This window comes from Haemaphysalis longicornis, unplaced genomic scaffold (assembly GCF_048455015.1).
Source record: "Haemaphysalis longicornis isolate Haplotype H1 unplaced genomic scaffold, Haemaphysalis longicornis Haplotype H1 scaffold_8, whole genome shotgun sequence".
Taxonomy (NCBI): Eukaryota; Metazoa; Arthropoda; class Arachnida; order Ixodida; family Ixodidae; genus Haemaphysalis; species Haemaphysalis longicornis.
In genome coordinates, this window is record NW_027526445.1 from 127,155,136 (window position 1) to 127,162,214 (window position 7,079).

The following is a 7,079-nucleotide window of genomic DNA, read 5'->3' on the forward strand; positions in this document are numbered from 1 at the left end:
TGCTGGCAAGCCTTTGAAATTCTTTTACAAATACTTTAGCGACGCCACCAGCATTAACACCCCAATAATTAACGTTCTTTGGTTTTCCCTAATTCCTGTTCAAGGAAAGAAAGCTACACCGCTCCCGGACACGAGATGCGTGGTTCGATCATAAATGCGATTGCCGCGTTTAGGAGAAGGAACAGTCACCAGCCTATTGTGCTCGGCATGGTGGGTTAATGCGCAATGGGAACGAGCTTGAAAAGTGGGCATGAACTTAGTTTATACATTCGGCCTCTGAGTTTTAGTTCAAGTTTTCGACTTCCGTCACTCACGCGTTCCTATCCTTTTCTGAGATCGGATAAGCGGCAGTGCTTCTACGATGCTTTTGCCCACTTAAAGATCGGATAAAGCCCTCAAAACTTCCGTGCATGCTTTCACCGTCAGTCACGGTCCTACAGTTACGCCTCCTGAATACTATCCGACGTCATCAGAATCTGCGCGCCATTTACGTGGTCAGCAAGGTAAACATTCGTCTTTTTTTTCTTCCATGCTCTTACTCACTATTCGACACTCAGTGGTCTTATTCCACCATTCCCAGTATGCCAGTATTCCTCACTCAATTACAGTATTCCTAGTATGCCAGTATTCCTCACTCATTGCTCTTACTCAGTATTCCATGCTCTTACTCACTATTCCTCACTCAGTGCTCTCATTCCAGTATTCCCAGTATGCCAGTAAGCCAGTATTACTCACTCAATTACAGCATTTCTTGTGTGCCAGTAATCCTCACTCAGTAAACTTGCTCAGTATTCCGTGCTCTTACTCAGTATTCTATGCTCTTACTGAGTATTCCTCACTCAGTGCTCTCATTCCAGTATTCCCAGTATGCCAGTAAGCCAGTATTACTGACTCAATTACAGCATTTCTAGTGTGCCAGTATTCCTCACTCAGTACACTTACTCAGTATTCCGTGCTCTTAGTATTCCTCACATCGACTTTTCTCGTCGCAGGACACGCACATGCAAAGAGCAATCCTTGGATCTTACCTCATTAGAAGACGACGCCTTTTGTGGATCAGGCACCGATCTAACATTATTGCACAGGCATGCCACCACTTTACTCTTTTTCACGATAGAATTAGGCTATAGCGTGGTTGGAAAAGTTCCCACCGGAAGAGTTCTTTAGCTTTATGCCTATGGAAGAAAGAGCTGCCGGGCTGAATGAAGGCATACAGGTGCTGCGCAGGAGTTGAAATGCTTGCATTCAAGCGCTGGTAGTTGCTTTTTAAAGCGAAAACTTTCTGAGTGGGACCAATGGCGTTCTGTCGAGAAACTAACGCCTCTTCGTGTAGACCGGTTGGTCGACCGAAAAGCTCCGCTAAGATCTCTTCATGACACACGGCGGGTGCCTGAAACCAGACTTCCATCTTGTCGAAACGGTGACCCGAAAATCACGAAACAGGAATGGTTCTCTAATAAATAAGACGATACACGCATCGATCATGACCATAGCAGTACAATAGCATACCTTCATCTCACAAACCACGTATCGGTATCTTCATCTCGTAAATTCCGTATCGGTATATATTTAGGTCGTCCTTAAATCCGTTCACTTAATGCGCAAGTAATCGTCGCATGGGTCCGTTGAATAAGGTCTTCGAAGGCCTGACGATCGGTTGGACGCACTTGCAGTGAAGGTTGGACGCACTCTTCGCTTTCGCGCTTCTCTGAACTTTCTTCAGGGAGGGATGGTAAATTTTTTTGCGATGGAGACGAAATGTGATAAGACTCATGCGAGGATATATTGAGGAGCGAACGAGGCAATGGCAGTGGTTGAATGTTAATCCATCGCCATCCACTGCGTTTGGAACGTGGAATAAAGCCGACTATGATGTAGTGTGGACCGGTAGAGCTGATTCGCCTTCCGGAGTGCCATTTAAATGGTCATTGAAACCAATTGATATTGGAACTGAGTAGTGAGGAGAAGCTTCCAGATGGTCACTTTTAACGAATATCGACTTCTACTGCCCTTGAACTTGACGGAGGTCGTGGCACGCCGTTGAACTGGTCTAGGACCACTGAGCCACTGGACTGGTAGCATCATTCTAAGTGCAAACAGAATAATCGATGAATTGATAAGAAAAGAAAGTTAAAATGTCCTTAAAAATGAAGGAACACTAACACTAACGCGTAAGACTTGAAGGTAGCGAAGCTGTACGCAACCTCCACGACCATCACGAAGGTTTGAGTCCACGATTGCAGCCGATTTGCTTATTCTTCGCTGCCGCAACGACCTTTTTACTCCACCATTGTTGCTATAAGTGAGAGCTTCTTTCATTTTTTTTTGGAAGTGATCATCAATGGACGTCACCTTGAAGGGGTGTACGCTATGACGTGTCTTTCTCGTTCCGAGCAAGTGTTGCCACGATTACAGCAAACGCTGGAGTCTTTCTCGTTACAAGCAAATGCTGCCTTGATTACGCCAAATGCTTGAGTCTTTTTTTTGGCCAATCTTGGCCGATGTCCCTAAGTGGGCATGCTTGGCTTGACGAACGTGCGCCGGGGACGCTGGGCGGTTGTCCTGAGGCATGCACACACGAGTGCTAGGCATTTTCTTTGTGTTTTTAACTGCCTAGCGGCCGCCGCGAGGCCAGCGCTCACGTGTGCGCACTCGGCAATTTTTTGGTATTTCTAACCCCGGTCCCGAAAAATTAAATTTTCCTTACAGCTTCGATGTTAAAAGTGTACTTACCATAATCCAAACAAATGCAAATCGGGAAGTCGTGTAGGAGGGGCTTCTGGGCTGAACATCTGTGCTGAAAGAACATCTGGGCTGATGGCATCCTTCAGCAGAACAAAGTTCTCTCTCTTTCACTCGCGTTGAGGATACACGACGTGCCTTAGGGGGAAGGTTTTACCGCGTAATGTATGAACTTTGAAAACTGAAGGCCCACGCGCGCAGAGTGATGACAAAAATCAGCGCAGGCAGATCGTTCGCTGTCTTTGGGAGCTGGGTTCAGTTCAAACACAGGGACACGAGCCGGCACCATTTACGCTCCGGGAAGTGTTACCAGCGCTGCCTATTAATTCGTCCATGCCGAAATCGTAAGCCACGGGCTTAACTATAAAGAAAACGTGCCCTTCGGAGAAGGTAAACAGGGGACTTTTTCAGACACATTCATATTGAGGCATGACACGTGGAAATGTGGACTCTTGACACGTGGCCACGTTGGCACGCACGTTCCCGCCAATGACGTGGTAGTGACGTTTCAACCACGTCACGCGGCACGCATACCATGCTGAAGCGTGAACACTTTGCAGCCGAAGCAGTGCGCCTGACGAGCGTGTTGTTGGTTCCGCCGGGACGCGCATGTAAATGTGACATGCTCCTGACGCATCGCACTGATCCGCCGCCACGCGGGAGGGCGTGGAGAGCATGTGGCCGCCAACGGCGGTGCGGGTTTGCAACATTTTGGCTCGCCGCCAAAGCGTATATAAACTGATATGACGTCGAGGAAGCGCCACGGTGTGCGCGTGGCTCGGTTGACCGGGAATAGTGCTTTTCCAGGAGGACAATTTTCAGGTGGCGTGTGAGCCAGCGAGCTGGAACGATGCGGAATCAGAAGCCCGGTGCATTGAATTGAGTGCTATAATAATCTGAAGCGTTCAGGGTGAAACGCATGCGCGGGGAACGACGCATGTCCGCACGCGTTTTCACTCTTCGGAAATCTGTCAGTGTAATAAGGCCAATGTAAGGCTGGCGATAAACCGGCACTGGGAACAGACTCTCTAATAAAGTGATCGTCAAAGCCTTCCTGGAAAGGGTAAACAGATATTGCCGGGAAAACCTCGCAGTAAGGAAATTGAAGGTGTCGACCACCTCCTTTAAAAACCCCCATGGCGGCTTCGTACTGACTTCACCAGTGGAGACAAGCAAAAACGGTAAATGAAAACTTATGCGCTGTTGAATAACGTTGAGCAGAAGTGGATGATGCGTCACCTTATAGAAGAAAAACCGAGATACAAGCTGGTGTACAAACAAATGTGTCAGCACAGCACCCCCAGACACTAATGGAAGAAACAAATTGTCCCTACGCATAGGTTCCCATTGGGACCCCCACACAAATGTTGCAAAAACTCTATGTAGAGCTTGTACTTTAGAACGCGCACAGTGGAGTACTTGCAGCACATAAACCATCTTTGCGACAAGGAAGACATTACAAACGTGCGCACGCGCAAACACAGAAAGTTCTCGCCCCATCCATGCCTGAGAGGCTCGCTTGACGTTCTGGAGTGCCAATGACCAATGAGGCCCGGTGTTTCGTATTTGGTGCAAAGGTACACCTAGGTATTGAAGTGCGTCCTTATCCCAAGTAATGCCATCAAATAAGGACGGTTTCGCACCCCATTCACCAAACCAAAATCCCTCTGTTTTTTCCATATCCACAGCTGCTCCAGACGGGCCACAAAACTGCCAGTCCTTTGTAGCCGTATGGCTGCATTCAGGTGGATGTCAAACTTTCCTTCGAAGAATCTTACTCCACATTAGGGATTTCCCCGTAAATATGGTCGAATAAAAGCACGCCATATGTGAAATGTGGCCTTTCAGAGCGGGTCTGGTAAATGGGTTCCTAAAAAATGCATCCGGTGTCCCAAATAGCTGAGTATTGACGCCAAAATAGCGAGGTGGTATAAAAAAACCCTCCTTTCGATTGTGTCGGAAGTGTGTGACCGACGGTTGGGAGGTAAATGAAGTTGTGAACAGAAAGACAGGGAGACCACCTGACATCAGGGTTGATTCATAGTTAATTCCAAAGTCATAGTTTATTTTAAAGGAGGGTGGGCTGGTGGTTTTCAAGTACATTTATAGATATAAAGAAATAACTGAGTGCAAAATAAATACAAAACAACAACAAAAACACGAAGAAGACAGACGATAACAAGTAAATTATGAATAAACAAAAACAAACTATAACACTCCATCCATTTTTGATTAATGTACAAAGTATCGATAAATGGATAAAAATCAACCACCGAGAAAAAGCGTGATGTTCGTAATTGGCGAAGAAAGGGAGGGAGTTCGTTAAGATATACACAATGTGGAAATGACGCACGTAAAGCAAATTCCGGCAGAAAATGTGGTCAGTCTCAGCTGCGCGCATAATGATATCTGGGATGCACCACATTTTCCTTAAATCCTTGAATGCAGAAGCCAAATAAGCTAATTTAGGAGAGCTGTCGTGTCGTGTATACACTCTGCACAATCATCGTCAAACTTTGTAGGTGTTGGGAAATTTCATATACACGAATCATTCAAATTATAAGCTTAACTCTCAACAGCAACCGAAGCGTCTTGTGTCGGTAATAAATAAAAATGCTTCTACCAGTCGTCACATAAAAACTACTTTTTTTTTGTCGCACATGACAGTCTAAGCCCCGGCTTTGAGTTCGTCGTGGCTCGGAAACTTGGCATGACCTAGGAACTTATGAGAAAGACTTAACATACTCCAGGTCCTGTTATTTACAAATAATTGGTAGTAAGATCCTGTACGTACTTTTTAGCCCCCGCCAGGTGAGCTGCAATGAGGTTCGACTGTAATAATAAACAATGTGAAAGAAGTTATTCAAACCAACAGGCGAATCTTAATTAGCAGTTCACACAGACCATTTGGCTTGTGTGCGGTGCTGGGCCGACGCGTTAACACGAACAAGAGCAATAAAACAATATAATAATAAAGAATAATAATATATTATGATATATATTGCAATAATCAAGCATATTTGTTTACATGCCCAGGTTCAGAGGCTGGACTTATTGCTCGCACACGTGGAACAAAGTAAAAACAAAATACAAAAAACGATTATGAAGCGAATTAACCCTACCGCAAATAAGAAGCTTCGCAAAATCAAAGTGTATATAATAGTAAGTAGGACAGACAGAGCAACAGACAAAACACGAAAAAAAGAGACCTAAACCAAACATATTCTTTTGGTAAAAGTTTACCTTTTCAATCAGCCATGATAATAATATTTAGTTACGGAGCAGTTAAGTATATGAGCAGTGATGAAGTTTTCGTACACGGTAAAAGTGACTAGACCACACGTTAAAAAAGAAAAAAAAAATATTTGGCCGAGAGGTAGGAAGTGGCTTTGGAACTGCACACAAACGGGTCCAGCAAGAGAAGGTCGACATCGAAGTTCCTATAAATACAATGACAGTAATACGAAGAGGAAAGGAAGAGACTAATATATCCAAGGAATAGCTTCAAAAACCAGCAATAAACGATAGAGGAAACAAATAGCATAAGCACGAAAAAGAAACAACAACAATGCATACGTCGCAGAAGTCTGCGGCACTACAGAAAACCGTTCAGGTTGCTAAATAAATTAAAAAAAACTTTGAAAGGTGCGGTGGCGTTCATAGAAGTGCTTGTGTGAATTTTGCAATCTGCGGTTAGGTGAGGGAAAGGAACTGAGCGTGCGGGTCTATAACGGGTGATGCGATGTGGTAGCTTTCCGTGGTGCACTGTGTTCCTAATAGCTAAGGAGGTTGGGGATGATGATGATGATGAATACGGTGACAACAATGACGATGAAAGCAACAACAAGAACACAGCCAGACAACACAAACTGAAGCAGTTTTGGGCAGCGCTTTCGTTCTGGCAAAAAACAAAACACAAGTTCGCGAAACGTTAGCACAGCAAAACGCAGCACTTCCGAATGCATACTAAGCCGAGCTTTTTTTTTTTGATGAGTTCCCGAGGACAAGAAGGGTAATAGAACAACACGAATCCATATTTAGTATGGAGATGAGGTGTGAATCTAATTTATTTATTTCTTTGTCTGTTGAAGGGTACACAAAGTAACACGACTACAAATGGCGTATCACAGTGAGATTCTACGAGCCGTAAAAGCTAATGCTGTCACGTCGTCCTCGAAAGGTGACAGCAAGGTGGCCTTTCAAGGATGAGGCCACAGCCACGAGACCACGAAATCAGAAGGAAATTGTCCCATGTATAATACAAGCGGTCTGCTGTGTTAGCAAAGAAATCATTCCCGGCAAATATACATTGCTAAAGCACACGATAAACACCCCAA